A 16,854-nucleotide genomic window follows, 5' to 3' on the forward strand; every position below is an offset into this window, starting at 1 on the left:
GGCAACCCAGGGTCACTGAGCATGGAATTCTGCCTCTTCCCATCATGCTCTGCCCTGCTGCTGTTGCAGGACGGTCAATCAGGATCAACAAAGCCAACATGTTGCAAACTGACCATTTTATTTGAAAAAGCTGCGCTTTGCGAGTGCCAAGCAACAACAAAATGGTAATTTGTAAAACAAAGCCAGCATTTCCCATTAGCTCAGCTTCACTTCAAAAGAATCAAGCACTCTCCCAAAGACGGTCTTTGCAAACCCACCGAGGTCCCGATATCCAGATGTTAGCTAAGCCTAAAGGAATAATGTCCCCTCCTCAGGCTCCCTTGGCTGTTTTGGAAATAGTACATGGTAGGTGTTTGGCTACAGGACCTGAATTTAGGTTCTGCAACAGAACAGCGTATGTGTGGCCTTGGGGGAATCCTATGTAAAGGGGCTTTAGCCATATCATTCCTGAACCCCCAAACAATGGAAAAGATCCCAAATCCACAGGATGAGGTGGTTCATGCAATTGGGTTGCCCCTCTATTTCTGAAAGGCAAGTGATTCTGACGTATGATGGAATATTCTGGGTCCTGTGACTCTGAAGAGAACATCAAGGCTGTTCTGCTCCCATGCAAAACCCCAGCAGCTTCTCTGGGCAGGTGTATCATGAACCACCGGGGTTTAGTGGACAGACATCAAAGCCTAGGGTTACTGCTTACACCTGTATAGCTTTCCACCCTCAAATGCGAGCGCAGTTAGGGAGTTTTGTGTTGCAGAACAAGGACATAATTTGTCCCTCCTTCTTTAGAGGGGTTCTGAACTCTCACCAAACACAAGGGTGTGTTTATCTGGAAAGCCTTTCTCAGACAGTTACGACCTCGCGCAAGCCTGAAGAAGAGGAATGGTGGGTGACAGGGACCACATGGCTTCAGGAATGCAACTGGCTTTTGGTTAAAGCCCTGCATCTAAAACGACTTAACCTTATTTCTTCAATGGAGTGTTGGTTTGGCAAGCAACTATGCCCCTTGGAGAAGCTCTTGAAATTTGGACAGACAGCTGTGTTCAGTAACTCTTGCTGTTGACCAGTACTTCCTAGACCTCGGCAAAGTGTGCTGCCTGGTTGCCACCCACTAGAGCAAGCCACAGTATTTTGTTCTTATTTTCCTTTAAAAGTCATGAACCATTGTTTCAGAATTTTATACATGGACATTATATTTACATCCGTTCTATTTTTTCCTCTCCCCCTCCAACTCCTTACATATTCCCCTATTTCCCTCTCCCCTGTCAAATGTCCCCCTTTACCATAATTATTTTGATATATAATTATCTATATCTAAGCATATCTATCTATAATTAATATGTGTGCTTGAGCACACACGTAACACAGACACACACTGAGCCAATCCTCATGGATTACATGTACGTAAACTTAGGGCTGGCTATTTAGACTTTGGCACCAAACAGGATCCTCATTGTTTAAGAAAAGTCAGCATCCATTGCCAGCTTGTTGCTTTTCAGTTAGGGCTGGAACTTTGCAAACCATGTTGACAAGTTGACTAATGTGGTTCTCTGCCGGTTGTAGCAGTAATTTTGCTACCTGCTCTATTATTTTAACTAAATGAGTGTTTAGCTCCCTAGTGAAAGGCCTGACAATTGCCATGGGCTTCCTCATGCAACATCCCTTAGCTTTGGCATCAGCTACAGAACTCTCTCTCTCTCTCTCTCTCTCTCTCTCTCTCTCTCTCTCTCTCTCTCTCGTGTGTGTGTGTGTGTGTGTTGTACATCAGCCCATATCCATTTGGTCTACTTCATTCAGTGGAATGTGGTGATCTGGCAGGGTAACTGAACCTTCTTGAAGTTCAATTAGCGAGCATGTTCAGACATGATAAGAGGATGTATATAGAAGGAAACTGCATTTCCTATTTTAAAATTGACCATTGAGTAAACTGCGAGATGTCTTGAATCCTCTGTCTTGGCTTATCTCTAGTCTGCAAGGGAGAAAGGTATCTGAGAACTCTTGGAAGTACCACTTTTCCATTTGCTATGCTAAGGTAAGAAATGACGTATAGGTATAAGCCCCAATCCTTACTCTTTATAACATGGTTTTATGGTCATAACAGTAAAGAGGAGAGTAGAATCGCTGGAAAGATGCAAAGTAACTGTGTAGAGCTCAGGGCTTTATCTCCTTCAGAGAGGAATCTGCTCCCAATAATTCATATGACTTTTATCACCTAGGAACCGAGCTGGGGCAAACAAACAAGCAACTGAAGCAACGAGGATGATTAAAGAAAAGCAGCTTTCACAGTTGCAGGGCTGTGTGCAGGTTCAGGAGGAAGAGGGTGAGTTGTTGGACTTAACCTCGCCCCATATTGCAGAATGGAAAAGGGGAAAAGTTTGTTTTGAAAGACTTGAACCTGCTGCAACCCTTCTGCATCGTTCACTGTTGGAGGAATTCATTGTTGTTTGGTGACTCAAAGCATGTTCGTAGAATTTTGGTTATTCAAATATAAAGCCCTGGACATGTAATAAAGGAGAGATGTCAAGAAAAAAAGGAGAATTAGTTTCTGCACATCAAAAGCAAAGGGAATCTCATTAAGGAGAAGAAGGGTTGATGGGCAAATGCTCTTGCCACCAATGCTGATGACCTGAGTTTGATCAGGGGACCTACATAGCAGGAGGAGAGAATTAACTCTCTCAGGATTCCTTCCAGCTTACAAATATGCACCATGGCACAGATACACTTATAAATAAGTTTATACACACACACTCTCTCTCTCACACACACACACAGAAATATTGTATTGGGGGTGGTGTTGAGACAGAGTTTCTCTGTGTAACAACCCTAGTTATCCTGGAACTAGCTCTTGTAGCCCAGGCTGGCCTCGAACTCACAGAGATCCACCTACCTCTGCCTCTCGAGTGCTGGGACTAAAAGTGTGCACTACCACCCCTAGGAACACTGTACTTTTTAAAGAAGAAAGGTTGGTTATTTTCTACATCTGCTAAAGGTAGAAGATTTGGGTCTGTGGGAGAGAGTGAAGAGGAAGCTGAGGAAGAGCTCAGGTGTGATAGGAATGGCTTTGGTGTCATGGAAACAGACAGGTGGTGGGAGAATAGGGGAGAAATCTGGCTGTTCCTCCAACTTAGTTTCATACCAGTTCTGGGAAACATGCTAACACATTTCCATCTGCAATGGTGAATACTGAATTTTATCTTCAAATGGTCCAGAATCACCTGCGAAATAAACTTCCAGGTACACCTATGACATATTTCCTATGTTGGGCTAAGTAGATAGGAGGGTTTTTTTCTCAAGTGTTCATGGCAGTATGCTGTGGGCTGGGGTTCTGGACTGCATAGAAATGAGAAAACGGGCTGAGTCCTTGCCCCCTGACTGTAGATACAACAGGACCAGCTGTCTCAAGCTCCCCGCTACCATGACTTCCTCAGCACAATGGACTGTATCCGCAAATCCTGAGCCAAAATAAAGCTTTCCTTCCCCCGGTTTCTTTTTTTCCAGGCATTTGTTGCAGCTACATGAAGAGTAGCAAACGCAACTGCATCCTTTGGACTGGATCGGTGATTCTGCTGCGGGAGGAGGGAGACTAAACAGAGGAAGAAAGCCACTGAGTTAGCTGAATTCTTATCTTGAACTGGGTGAGTAGACATAAGGAAGCAATTGCACTTGCCCTGAATTTAATTAAATTTCACTAAAGTTGCAGCTTCTCCCCTTCTTAAGTCAAATGATTGTGAGACAGTCACAGGGAAGGCATTTGCTGAGCCTTCATCTAACCTTTGTCCTGGCTGTGGTCCTTTGTCCCTGGGCCTTGGCAAACTAGAATGGCTGTAAGCTACCAACTTCCTGTGTTTCCCTACCGCAATGCCTTCGATGGTACCTTTGAGGAGGGGATTCCCTTAAGGCAGAAACTCTGGGAAGCCCTTTCACGGTTGTGCCCCGTGTCCATAACATAGCAAGCTAATATAGAATGGGTGTTGGGACCAATTGAGTCCTGGCCTTCAGCTGCTAGAGCCTTCTAATTGAAGTTACTGAAAGCAGTGCTTTGCCTAGAGAATCAGAGGATGGGATTTTCACCTGTTGGCCATTGACTGCAGGCATTTAAGCCTCCATGGTGCTATTAAAGAGGGCTTTTTGGTACCACTGTTGGAAGGTCTGTGTGTCGGTCTATCTCTATTCTCGTGTGTATTCTCAACCTCCAGCCCTTTGCCCAAAGCTGGGTTCTAGCGCATAGAGCATAGACGGGGGCCGCAGTACACAGCAAATGGGCACCGTTATCATTCTATCTTTACCATTTCAGACTTTCCTTTAGAAGGCTCTGTCTGCATAAGGGTGTTCTGTTTAAAACCCTGAGCCATCTCCTGGCTGATGCTTCTAACATCAGCAATGGGCATCCTTTTGCTCCTGAGGTTTCTTTTAAGGAGATAGGGATTCATTGAAGGTTTCTCATCTAGTGGCTCGGAAAAATATTTGAAGCTCTTCTAAAAGAATGAACTCTTCTTGAGTATGTCAAGTCTCGCTTCCTTTGGATTCTGACCTTGAAGAGACATGGGAATAAAAGTACTAGGAACAACTGTAGGCAGCTGAGCAACAATAGGCGAGCATCCCAGAGCAGGAATGTGGGCAGACATGGACATTCTAAGAGAAGGAAGTGATAAGAGCTAAGGGCGCTGCTCTCAGCACTGATTCATCCTCTTTCCTCTGCCTCTCTTGCTAGAGCCTCTGTATTGCTCTCTATCCCCAGGTTAGTAACTGCAGAAATAATCCTCCGGGAAGTGATGGGGTCAGAAGTGGCGCTGGACAAATGATCGCTACTGCTTGCATTTCTTCTGTTCTGTTTAGTTCGGGCCACACCCTCCATCCCTGTTAGTTCTTCCTGCCCCCTGATCTCCATGGTTTTTTGCCTTTAATCTAGTCAGGGTGCCCTTTGTTTGGGCTCTGTGTGTAGGGTGGTATAATGACGGGGAAACTCCGTTAACCAATGACAGCTAATTGGGGCGTGGCGACCTGGACCCCAGGGAAAAAAAAACTGGTAGATCCAGGTGTGTGCTCTCACTGTGCGGTGTCTCGGGACAGATAGGACGTCAGACCTCCCACCCTTGGAGCTTGAGTTTCCCCTCTTTAACCATTAAAGTATAACTATAATTCTTGAGCTAGCCTGGTTATTTATCGTACTGACCTAATTTGCCAACAGTATCTTGGGGCTGTGGTGAGAAGATTTCTCACTGTAGAATCTGGAGCAGATAGGCACAGAGTGGCTGAGGGGGTGGGGGTGGGGTCCAGCATGGGGCTCCTATGAAAATGGCTGCGGTCTGCTCTAGGCTTGGGCTAGTAAGATGTCAGGCCATAATATATTTGCTGACCCAAATGTCTGTTGGTATTTAAACTAGGCACTGAAGTATAAAGTTATCTGTCAGTCAGAGAAAGCGATGTCAAATATAACTTTTCGTTTTCTTCAGAAAGTAATTCTGTGACCACACTGTTTAAAAACTGCAAACCAAATGGATAAAAAATGCTCCAAGGAATGAGTAAAGGCATCAGAGGACCTTGTCGTCCAACTTTCTAAGTCAGCTTTGCCCAGGCCGTGGACTCATGTACATTCCCATGGAAGTCAGATGTGTGCCATACCACCAGGTGGGTGGTCCTTGTGCATGGAGACACCGAGCCCACCCAGCGATACTGGGAGAAGACTGAGTTTGGCTCCTCGAGATGTTAGTGGATTTTGCTGAATCACCTACAATTGTTCCAAAGCCACATTCTTAAACATAATTCATGCAGGCCTGCCACACTGACTGTTCTGCCTAGCAGGATGTCCTACGGATAACTCAAGTTTAAATCTGGTCTTTGCACACCACACACGCACACACACACATGCATACTGGAATCCTGTGTCACGTGCATGCTGATGACCACCCAAACACATAGTTCTTTTGTCTGTATACAGAGCCTTCCTTCTGCTTCGATTTCTTTCCCCCATCTTGCAACTGTGCACAACTCCTATCCATTCCTTAAAGCCCAGGTGCAAACATCTTTCATTTTAGTGCCCTTTTAAAAGTGTCAGACTCAAGTAGCAGCAAACAAAAGCACAATTATTTACCCCATTTGCTTATAACCCTGTAGTGGCAATAAAAACTTGTACATTTATTTATGCTTTACTATTTTTTTAATAAGAGCACTGTCTCATTCAATATTTATTAAATGACCTCAGGACAAAAAGGACACATATCCTTCTTCAATATTATTCATTGCAGCCTCAGTTTTTCTTTTAGCTAGTAAGCGACACAGAATGAACAAATCAATGAATGAGTGGACCAATGAATGAATGAATGGAGAGTTGTATTTTTCTAGGCTTCTGTAGTTCTCATCTCCAGCATGATATATGGGTATACTCTGAGCCCCTTGGGAAGAAATGATACCCTCTCAAGGGATTGTCTGGCTGCCAATAATTTGATACCACTCAAAGTTTATTTTGTTGTTCAAGGAGCTCTCCCTGTCTCTCCATCTCTCCCTGTCTCTCTGACTCTGCTTCTGTCTCATCTCTGACTCTCTGTCTCTCAGCACACCCCCCTGGGGTTCTTGGCCTTTTCTATTCTGAAACCATGTGTTCCTGTGGTTACAGAAGTTGAAATAATGCAATTACATCATGAGTCACCATCCCTCCAGCAGACCACGAATGGACTGCTTGGTGCAAGCCCTGTCAGTGAGAAGGCTGTCCAGAGAGACCTGTCCTGCTGCCTGTCTGTATCCTGCTGGAAACCTCAGCCGAGGCTGTGGCATTTTGGGGTTTTTCTAAAAGTATTCTGCAAGCCAATTTCAAATACAATTTTCAGAATGGGTTTGAAGGCTAAATAAGCAGCTATATAATCACACTCTCTCCTGCTTTGGGAGAGACATAATAAGCTCCCGTTTTGATTTGATGATTGGTACTTAGTCCACGTGGTTCCCAGGTCTTTGGCTATAATGAGGACATTTCTATAATGGGTAACTACAAATCAGGATGACAGATTCTTTCTCACCTGCACACCTGAAGGCAGACATCAAAATAAGCACCGTATCCCTGGACGTGATCTCTGATTAGACTGTTTGATTGGGGGTAGGGATACTGATGCCAGTTCTCCACGCCCTCATTTACTGAAGGTGGCCTTAGGTGCCTCATCCATCTCATTTGTAAATGGGAGAGAATGCCTGCTTTGTGGATGGATTTTAAGGATCTGATGAGACAACAGATATAAAGCACGTTAGTGAATATGAGTCTCTTCTGCATCTAAGTAAATCATGCATTTTTTCTAATTTTGGTGTATTTAGAGTCCCCTATCCTGATGAAAATTATATACAGATGGTATTTATTTATTCATCTATCTATCTATCTATCTATCTATCTATCTATCTAGTCATTCATTTATTTATTTTAGTCAGCATCACATGCAACTGGAGCTGGCCTAGAACTCACTACGCCGTCAAGGATGATTCTTCAAACTTGCTATCTGCCTACTTCCACCTCCCAAATGCTGGAATTCTAGGCCTGCACCACTACTCACAGCTGATGGGGCCCTGAGGATCAAACCTAGGGACTCAAACCCCTGCAAAGCTGCAGAGCAACCACCCTACATCCCCTGGACTGAACGGTACAGGTGGGAAGATGAGAAGTGTTCTAGAACAACCCACTCCGGCTGCATACACCCATTCGTTGCTTTTTGTAACCGATTTCCTCTGCTTTTTACAGCTTGTATTTGTGGGTTGCTGTTAGATATAATTTGATTAATTAATTAGTTAATTAACTCTCCTTAGCTTTCTGAGAGGTTTCGTGTAGTCCAGGCTAGCCTCTAAATCACTATGGCCTTAAACTCTAGTGTTCTTGAATCGACATTCTACTATCTGGGATCACAGGTTTGACCCAACACCATACCCAGCTTGGGTTTGGTTCTTAATTGAGCTCTTGAGTATTTCTTGACTTCATACTTTGGCAGAGGCACCATTTCGATCTACCCTTTTGTCCCAGATGCCACCTACTGCTGTCTGAGAAGACACAGGCCTCAGCAGTCTAATTCCTCACAAGAGACTTGAGGGCCATCTGGCCTGAGAAGCTTGCCTGGAGCCCTGCCAGAAGGAGAAATCCCTTGGCTCACACTGGATTCCCATCTACAGTTCTCTGCTCTGCTTCCTTCTGGACAGTTTCTGAGAAAACTGTCCTTGGGTGGATCAACTTTATCCCTGCTTTAAAAAAAAAAAAAAAGGAAATGATCACAAGTCCCCAGAGTGGCTAAAGGCTGAGAGCAGGCATTTCCTCCATCATTCAGAATTATGACTTTCCATGAAGAGGAGCTGGCATTAGCAAGACCACTGTCACTTTGTACTATGATGTCACAGTAGAGCCCTGCATGAATTGACCGACAGGGGAGCAATTCTGCTTCTTAACATTTTCCCTCATCTCCTTGTTGAGCAGGCAGGAAGTGCTTATTGATTTCATGTCTCGTGACATCTTTTACTAACAAATAGAAGGAAGTTTCTAGTGGATCACACGTCTTCGGGTTATTGTTTTGGCTTTTGCTAAAGCCTTGCTAAAAGTGTGCTAAAGGTCCTTAGTGGAGGTAAGAGATATAAAAGAAGCCCGAGAGTAGGCACAACACTACAGAGAGTAAAAGGATGGTGAGACCAGGGATGACCCAGACTCTGGATCTATTCTCTGGGGAAATGACCAAATCCTTGAGAAACTGGCTGCATTGTATACAGAAGGTACCGTAAGGATGTCACTTTAGAAACTCAAAATAGAACACCATACCCAGGCACAAACCTAAAGGGCTCTAACCATGACACAGAGATACTTGCATATCTACATTAATGTTACACTATTCGCAACAGCCAAGCTGTGGAACCAGCCTAGATGCCCATCAATGGATACAATGATTTAAAAAAAAATGTGGTATATAAACACACCGTTTGGATATACAGAAAAGGGAAACATGACATTTGCAGAAAAATTGGTGGACCCAGACAAATGTTTTGCTAAGAAAAACAAGTCAGAGAAAGACAAATTCTTTGTGTGGTTTTGTTTTTGTGTTTTGGTTGTTGTTGTGTTTTTTTTTTTTTTACCTCATCTGTAGAATCTAGATTTAAATATATGTTTGAAAGAAATGAAATGGAAGGGTGACTGTGAGGAGGGGAGCTTCAAAGAATGGAGGAGAGAGAGTAATGGAATACAAGTCACGAAAGCAGAAGTGGAAACAGTTTGAGGAAGGAAGAGAACCAGCAAGGAGAGGAAGGAAGTAAACAGTGGAAAAAAGAAAGGTAGGATTCTGGGTGCTGAAGCAGAGAGTTCTGTGTTTCCATGGGCAGCATGAAAACAGCAAGAACTGGACTACTTCGGTCTTGATGCGCATGCTCATGCTGACCATGATTCACGGAAAATCAGGGGGCATGGCTTCTTGGCAACGGGATGTTAACGTGGTCTTGGGGAGAGAGCACCCCTTCACTGCTGACACTGGGCATCTTGACAGCTCTGAGTCATATTTTATTTGATTCAAAGAGAATATAGAAATGTGTTTTCTTTTAGAATTTGAAAATACCAACCAAGACTTACACTGTCATATCTGTAGCAAGTTGAGTATTGACAGACAGTAACTACTCATAGAAAGGTTTCAGTGGCCCTGTTATAGATTTGTAGTTGCAATAATAATGAGTCTGGCATTCAGAGCTGTCTTCAGAAGGACTTTTATGCAGCACTTCACTGTATGTGGACTGGAAGCATCTTGGAATTAATAACACCAAGAGGATGGCATTTGGCTTCTCCCTCACCCTGACTGGCTTCTAAGTGGCATTTGTGAAACCTCAAAGTTCTGAGGGTCAGTTTGGTACTCACTGTGCCATATATCACAACCTTGATCTTATAGGTAGATGGCACTTTCTTTAGGGTTTTTCTCCATGTGACTGTCCCTCTCGCTCAGCCCATTCTTCTCTTGCTACTTATGTTCATTCTCCTAATAAGAGGGATCACTCTCCTGTCAGCCTCAGGAACTTCAGTTCTGTAGGCGTGATGAGAAGGTCAAACGATGTTACATGATGGAAGCCAAGATACAGAGAAAGATAATGAAACTTTTACAAAGAAAGGGAGCTGGTTTGGGTTTGTTTGTTGTTGCCGGGTCAGTTTGGGATATTTCCAACATAATCAGACTTTAACACATAGAACCTGCTACATCTTTCACCGTTTCTCCTCCAAACCTCCTCACTGGACACGTCTATACACAGACGCATGTGCATCATTTGAAACCATGCAAACAATGCAAATACCAAAATAATAGTTCCAGGAATGCTGACCAGAGGATGTGACTTGTACTACTGGCTTCCCCCTTTTTTTTTCAGAGCTAGACTTTGGGGCGAGCTGTTTTAGCCCAGTAAACTGGTTAGCTAACACAACAGTCAGCTGAGTTAAGGGTACCAGGCCTGAGTAAGGATGGAGATGCGGGCCTCTAGATAAACCCGCCTTTGCACCCTCATACAAGTATGATTCCACTTACAAAATCAAGCAAATGCTCCCCCCCTCCCTGCCTGTTTCATAAAAACTGAGACTGCTTAAAGAAAGCCTATCTATCCACTGGGGACAGGGGTAAGCGGCTGTATAGAATCACATACGGTGTATTGCTTTGTATTTGGAGTGGGTGGACAGCTATTCCCAAGGGATAGAGTAGGGAACAAAACTTAGAAAGAAGAGTTTCTGAGTCATTTGTTACTGTGTTCAACCCACAGGCCTTGCTAGAAAGTTCTGCAGGGATCTTCATTCCACTCAGGCAATTTGAATTGTGGATTTTGTGTATTTACTAGGAAAAGCCTGCAGTTTGTTCCTGGCAGGGTGACCAAACTCAGCGGGTACCACATGATGACTGAATTTTGAAAAAAAAAATTAAACAGAACCAACCCCAAACCTATAAGGACTGTTTCTACATGCGAATGATGAAACCATGTGCCAGATGCCCTAGAAGAATTTGGCACTAGCCCTAATGTGCAAAATAAACACTAGTATACATTAGACACGATGTGCTAAAGTACAAACTAGGAATCATAAGCACATGAACAGGACCAAACACAAGAAGGCCAGTGACGAGACACAGGACCAAACAGCTTATTAGGTCTTCAGAAAGCACAAACACTGTTAAAGATCAATATACAAAATCCACCATTGAATTTCTTTTTACTACATTGTATTTATTTAAGTAACTATGTGTGAATGTGTGGGCACATGCCACTGCACATACAGAGGCCAGAGGACAGCTTGCAGGAGTTGGTTCTCTCCTTCCACCATGTGGGTCCCAGGAATCAAGCCCGCATCAGGTTTGTTGTTAAATGCCTTTACCCATGGAGACATCTTACCTACCCTAAAGTTTGCATCATTCTGTTTGTATCCCCCCCCCCCCGCCCCATTCTTCCCTAGACAAGGTCCTGAACGGCTGGTCTTCAAGAGTAAGCAGCAATGAAGGTAAAGATGCTAAAAACGTTATATGTAGCTGGAGATTTGACCCCCCCCCCACAAGACACTTTCCATACAAATGTGGATCCACAAAGAGTTAAGAAACAAAGCATTGGAAACGGGCCACAGAAACAAAAATGGGACGCCAGCTAGCCTTTGTGGTTGTAAGCAACAGTATCCAATGAATTAAGGGAAAAGGCCCAGAATCTCTCTAACTAATGGGAACCTGAAAGAAGTATGTTTGAAGAAAGAGGAGATTTAAGTGGCACCTGGAAATCAGACAGCAAAAGGTCCTCGGGGGCTAGACAAGTGGCCCATAAGGCACGGGGATCCCTAAGAGTTCAAGGTCAGCCGGGTTTACATATACAGAACCACAGAGGAAGACCCTATCTTTAAAAAAAAATGTAGTAGGAACAATACCACACAGCCCCACAGCCGGACCCTACTGTAGTGTGTGGCATTTGGCTTCCATTGCTGTTAGGCATTGCTTTGCAGACAGTGTCATCACCAGCCATGATGGACTCTAATCAATTGATGTCATGGCTCGTGACTGCCACTACCATGCTTTCTCTTTTTTCTTTTCTGTTGCTTGTAATTTCTAGTGGGAGTAAGTCTTGGACTTCATGCAGTCTGTGCCTTTGCTACCGATTGAACAGGGAAAGACACCTCTTATTTACTGTAAAGAAAAAAATAATGGCGAACACTTCTCCTACCCGACAAGTCCCAGACCTTGCAAGGGACAGTTGTAAAGCATATAACCAAACACATTTCATTACAATGCTAACAGAGAGATAAGTTTCCTATCTGAGATTTAATAGTCAAATGTTGAAATTCGGTGGGCCTCTGAAAGCATTAAGTGCCTCAACACCTATTAGAATTCTGCTTGAAGTCACAAGCAAAGTGGTTAGTCTTTTCCTGGGACTAGGAAGTTGAGTCAGTTGATGGGTCCCCAGCTCTCATATAAAAAGTTCCATCTAGTGATAGTAGTCCCAGAATAGGGGAGTTGGAGACAAGAAGATCCCTCGAGCTCACTGGCCAGTCAGCCTAGCAGAATTCAAGAGCACCAGATTCAGTGAGAGACCTTGCCTCAGGGTAAGTTGGAGAGTGACTGAGGAAGGCACTCAATGTCAATTTCTGGTTTACACACACACACACATACACACACACACGTGCATCTTTCCACATACATATGGACACATACACACATATATATATATACACACATATACACACACACGTGCACATATATATACACACACACATACACACACCTGCATCTTTCCACATACGTGTGGACACACACACACACACACACATATATATGTGTGTGTGTGTATATATATATATATATATATACACAATGATGCTAATCTAGTTTTATGATTGATTTCTAAATGTAGTCCATTCCTATTTTATTTTCTCTTTCTTCCCGTTCCTTACCTATTTACTGTGGAAGTTATAATATTATATGAAGAGTTTGCTAATGAAAATACTAGGAAGATGAGAGAGAAAAAGATAAATGGATCAATGTTGCAACTGAACATCTTTTCATCCCCTGAATTAGTTCTCAGATTAAGAGGCAGATTGCAAAGGCTGTGTTTGCTGACTGAAATACTTGAGATAATAATAGGAGATAGTATTTAATGAATGTTTGCCATGTGGCAGATACTTTGCATATGTTAGCTTGCTCAATCATTTGACAACTTGCCTGGAAGGAGGTTCATTATTATCCTGGACAAGAGAGGAAACCAGGGCTCAGGAGACCACTGGTGGCTTTGGCCACGTTTTCATACCAAACCATGGGCAAAACTAAGATCTTCGCACATGCCAGTGAGACCCAAGCAGACCTCACTCTCCTCAGCATCCCCATATTTGAATAAACCTGAGATAGTGTTGTCCTGATGGATGTCAGCTTCCGGTAGGTGCACATTCCTTTGAAGATAAGAGCGAGACTCTAACTGGTTTCTGCCTTCTCAAACCACCATCTCCCAAAGCATCATGGATCAGGTAATGTAGTTTATTGAGCCAAGTTGGCAGTTCATAAAGAACCCAGTTTGGCTGGTTAAAAGATGCACCAAACCCAATAAAAAATTCTAGAAGATTGCCACGGCCACAGAAATGGGGTTTGCTATCATGGGATTCTTTGACTTCTTTGTGAAACTGATCCATATCCGTATCGATAACGTTAGTGTGGGTGACTGAGCACTTTCTCATCGTGGGAGTTAGTGAAGACAGAAGGGTGTGAGAAACTCACTAAGCAAAAGTTTGAATACTTTGTGTTTCTCTTCCCTTTCCTACTTCTAGGAGGTTTTCTATTTCTAAATTAAAATAATGTCAAATAAACACGTTTCCATAATAAAACAAGCAAGACAAAAGCCAAAAGGGGCACAGCTTTGGCAGCCTTCTTGCCAGTGGGAATGGGACGCAGTTTCAAACTGAGATATGGCAGAATGTGGGAAATGGCAGAAAACAGAAAGAGGGGACCTTGGATCTAAGAGCCAATCACCAGTTTGAACAAGGGAAAGGGTGGCCGGGGGGATGTCTTGGTCTTGGTCTGGGTCTGTGATTTTACTTTGGGACACAATCACCATGATGAAGACTCCAGGATAATACTTTATAGCTTGCCATGTCCTGGTGGCTCCTTTTGCCTGTCAGATATTTCCCAGGCTTCTTGTATAGGCATTGACTTCAGGAGCAAAAATGAAAACGAAACCCAGTGCTCCACACTTTGCAAAGCATACTTCTTTGTCCTTGGCAATGAGTTTAGAAAACTACTCAAACTGCACTGAAGAACAAATAAATTCAGATATTGATGTGTGACCGATCTCTCCTGTAAACACCACATGCGTTAAGAAACCCAAAAGGATTCTAAGATTCTCCATGCATTAAGCAAATAGTCTTTTCCTCCAGAGAGAATATGCAGTGTAATCCTGAGGATAAGAAAAAAGGAGAAATAAAACAGAACTTGAACCTAAGAGTAAGATGGTCCTCCAGACTTTGTTGACTCCCCATAGGAAGCCTTACTCTCTCTGAGGAGTGAATGGGGGTGGGGGGAAGGTGGGGGAACGGGAGGAGGAGAGGAAGTGAGAACTGGGATTGGTAGGTAAAATGAGAAAAGATTGTTTCATTTATTTTAAAAAAGAAATGAACTACAAAAAATAAAAGAGTAGGATGGTGTGAATTCCTATTAGACATTTTCTCCTATAAAATTATTTTTGAGTATTTAATATCATTATCTTGATAATAAAAATCATTCAATTAAGGGAGATGGATTTTTTTACTGTTTTAATAAATTGTCTTTTATATATTTTTGTGATTTTAATTTTTTTATGAATATATCAATTTTTGAGGGGCTGGGCATAACTTATTAAACTTCTTTCCTACTTTAAGATTTTAAAAATTATCTGTGTTTTTGCTACTCTTACAAGAAATGCGAATTTAATTTTTTCTACCTAAGCCTTAACCCCTTAAAGAAATATTTCCTGAAAATAATTTTCCTGGCGTTCGTTCTATGAGATGGATTGTTTTCTGTTGTTTGTAGATTTACCAAGCTGCTTTCCTAAGCCATTATTAATTTCTGCTAACGTAAGTATTGTTTTTTTCCTGAGTCTTTTTTTTTCACCATAAACTTGGCAACACGCTGTGTTTATTTTTTTTCTAAATCAAAACTCTTAAAGGCAAAATCCTGTAATTAGGTGGGCATGAGGCTCCAGATCACCAGTCCACTATTGTGTAAACTCCCAGAGACTGCCTGTGAAGTCAGCAATAAAACTGGAGACGTCAGGGGTCTTTTCAGCTTGATCTGTCTGCTGTAGCAGGTGCTGGATGGTTACCCAGACACCAGTGCTTTGGGGACACAAATGAGTGGAGTGTGTTTGTCAAACATGTCATTCCGTGTTCCCAGAAGACTTAGCCACAGATTGTGGACCAGGCTGGAATTCAAAGGCCTGGACAGTTGCCTGCCATCCTCTGCCAGGCCTGGGAGCCCAGGAGAGGAGGACATCTCCTGGGTATTCCGTGGAGCCCTTCTGAGTTCCAGAACTTTGCTTGGACACCTGGAATTCAGATTTTTTTCCCCACTGCTGAAACAGAATAAATAAATGCACACCAGGGCAGCCTTCTACTGTTTCATTCTCTGAATGTGTCATTTGTAGAGCTGCAATGTATTCCGCTGGAGTGACGTTGGTGTACGAATGGCCCGGGCATCGGAATCCGTCTCGTGGAATGCTCTTCCTCACAGCCATGGAAACTGAAGCCCATAGGGGAGGTGCTAATGCCTCCGTTTCCTTACTTTCAGCATGGTTAGAGTACCTTTCTCCTTTCCATCTTATTCTAGGGATTAAATCTATTCTGTGGAAGCTTACTGGGGCTGTTTTATTAAATTTATGCAGCAGTCGGTTCTTCCTCATATTGTTGATAATTATTATTGCTGGGTCAGGCAATAATCAAAACACATGTATTGAGCAACTGTAAACATTGATTTCAAAATTTTTGCCTAGTTTACATATCACAACAATATTCATTTAAGACTAACCTTGGGACAGACATTGTTTGGAGTGGTTTTCGTGAATTAATCCATTCATTCTTACAGTTTTCTAAAATCTATTTTCTCATTGTCTATGTAGAAAGTATGTAAACCAAGGGCAGTTTTATAGTCAGTGTATCAATCAATATAGGATAAGCTATGCTGCCGAAACAAGCAAGCCTAAGTCTCCCTGACTCATTACAGTAACGCTTCCCTTTCCCTCTCTTGTGATCTCTGCATCTTTGGTTGCTGGTTCTTTTCTCTGGGACCTATACTGAAAAAGCTGCGCTGATCTCCAGTCCTGCTTGATCTTGGTAGACAGACAAATACGTTAAGTCAAATAAGTGGGGTTTTTAAAAACAAAGGAAGCAGGGGTACAAGCCACTTTCTCTGAAACCCACTCACCAAAGAAAATTATATGATGTTCTTATATGAAGGCAGTAGATAAGAGTCTCCAACCAGGAAGGGCCACATGCAAATTACATGGCTGTCCTTATATGAAGGAGGTAGATAAGAGTCTCTAATCAGGAAGGGCCACATGCTGAGAGCTATAGTTCGCCACTCTCACTGACTTACTCAAGGCATCACAACAAGCAAATTCTGGAGATGGGGTCTGAATTGGGGATGGTTCCGGGGCCCACTCAGTTCACTGACCTACTTCACTCTCTGCCATGACTGCTGGGAAATACCTTAGAATCCAAGGCCAACCTTAGTTCGATTCTTTTGCTTTTGTAATATGTGATAAGGGACAAGTTCTCACCCCTACATCTCAGGGGAAGGAGTTCATAGTGTTCTATGAAGCATTGATGCAGGACAATGGTCTGGTACCCTGTAAAGATTTGAACAGTTGCGTGACCGGGCGAGACAGAAACCTCTATCA

General features: G+C 43.0%; 1 pseudogene; it reads left to right on the plus strand.

Moving 5' to 3' along the window:
* Positions 1–13,447: 13,447 nt before the first annotated feature.
* On the plus strand, positions 13,448–15,702 carry LOC142846887 (protein transport protein Sec61 subunit gamma-like; annotated as a pseudogene).
* Positions 15,703–16,854: the final 1,152 nt, after the last annotated feature.

This window comes from Microtus pennsylvanicus, chromosome 3, assembly GCF_037038515.1.
Source record: "Microtus pennsylvanicus isolate mMicPen1 chromosome 3, mMicPen1.hap1, whole genome shotgun sequence".
Lineage (NCBI taxonomy): Eukaryota > Metazoa > Chordata > Mammalia > Rodentia > Cricetidae > Microtus > Microtus pennsylvanicus.